This window comes from Carassius gibelio, chromosome A4 (genome assembly GCF_023724105.1).
Source record: "Carassius gibelio isolate Cgi1373 ecotype wild population from Czech Republic chromosome A4, carGib1.2-hapl.c, whole genome shotgun sequence".
NCBI classification, from domain to species: Eukaryota; Metazoa; Chordata; class Actinopteri; order Cypriniformes; family Cyprinidae; genus Carassius; species Carassius gibelio.
The window spans coordinates 36508779-36510854 of NC_068374.1; positions in this window are offsets into that span (position 1 = coordinate 36508779).

Here is a 2076-nt window from a genome sequence, read left to right on the forward strand (position 1 = left end):
TGCGTCTCATCTGAGACTCGGGCTGATCTGAGTGGGCTTTTAAAGTTGCATGCTTGGTGTATTCAGTAGTAGCTGGTAGGCTACCTGAGCACGTCAGGAGACGAGCCACAATTTAGTCGCTAGAATAACTAGTTATTTGCAAGAAGTGTCAGAAATTAACTTTTCCATTAAGATAATGGACTTTATTATGTATGAGGGAATAGTTTAGATTAAATCCATTCATTAACACAAATTTGCAATCTGAATAATTAGGTGTAGAATGTATTAAAAAGCAGTACAGTTAAACCCTGGAAAATTATTTGCATCTTTTAGCAATTTCCTTTGGGTTTTGAGAGCATACTCGCAAAAACAAATATTAAATAAATCCATATGATGTTCCACAGGGGACCCATGGGAAATTAGTGTCCCCTGTTGACCTACAAACTGACATAATCATAACAGCTCAATTACTTAAAAGTGAAAATGTTGCTTGGAAAAAAGAAAGTTGCTAGTGGGTTGTTATGCAATTGCTAAGTTTGTTAAGGGGGGTCACAATGTGGCTGCCAGGGGGCTAACTAAGATGTTTTGGTTAGTTACTGGGCTCTTCTAGGTATGTGTGTGTGCCCTTGTTTTTGTGACATATCAGGACACAACTCTGTATAATGACATGTGTATGACACAGGTAGTACAAGGAGAGTGTGACTTATGAGGACATAACCCATGTTCCCATTTTTCAAAACGCTTATAAATCATACAGAATGAGTTTTTTTGAGTAAAAATGCACAAAGTTTCCTGTGAGGGTTAGGGGTAGGTGTAGGGTTGGTGTAGGACCATAGAATATACAGTTTGTACATTATAAATTATTATATAATTATTACGGCACAAAAACAAATGTGTGTGTGTGTGTGTGATTTGTTACAAAAAGAAAAAGCAGCATAATACATGTGAACAACAACAGTTATGTTTGCCTAAGCAAGCACCATTCAACATTAAATAGGTCAATAATAATAATAATAAAATAATAATCAACATGTTATATATAAAATCAGAAGAATTTATTTCCACATATTATATTATGTCACATCACAACATTTATAATATTTATAAACATTATATAACCATGTGGCATAGAAGGGATATTATCATCATCTGCTTTGATTATTTTTTTCTTCATTTAGAAGCTGGGGAAAAAATCCAATTTAACCTTATATAAGAGCACAATTAAGAGCCTATCAATTCCCCTGAAAGGAATTTTTTGTCACTTCAAAAGAAGGAGAAGAAAAAAAATATTTTTTAATATGCAACAACAATAAGATTGTCTCCCACCTTCAAATACACATTTCAGAACTGTTAATTAGCCAGCAGTGTCTGTTTATTTACTTCTTAAATTTGCATAACGCCAATCATACAACCCTAATTCCAATCAAGAGTGAACTGGGCTCATTTGCAGGCCAGTGCTGCTGTGTTCAATGCTGAGCAGCAGTCCTTTTTATAACACCGATAACATGCATATAGGTCAGTGGTGGTATCTCTGCGTATTATCTGACATTTGGTGGCATGATAAGCCTAGCGGCAAAGGACAGTGTATTAAAGGCATCTGTCTCTGTTTGTGTGCGAAATACATCTGAATGAGTCTGCAGAATGAATGGAAGTATTAAGGTCATGGCCACCATACTCTATTCATCCAGTGACACTTGTAAGAAGCGTCTGAGATAACAGCCGAACTCTGTGTCTAAGATCAAAGTAGTCTAATCTTTCTTTTCAAGCGCCCCCCCCCCCCCTCCCCTTTTGTATATTTACTTGAGTTTAATTTTGTCAAGCTTCCAGGTGGATGCCAGCGGGTGTATCAGTGATCCTGAAGAGAGAGATGAGGGTTACTACTAGGATTATGCATATACTAATCAGATTACACACAGGGATTTGTCTGTCCACTTGCATAAATAATTCTCGAGACTATCACCATGTTAAGATGAGAGATGCATTTTGGGATGCCATGCATGTGGTTATCTGTGGGCAGATAATGCTATAGTATTACAAAGGCTGTCTGTTATGCGGTTAATTTGATCTGCACACTGTTGTTTGAAGGAAATGCACTGG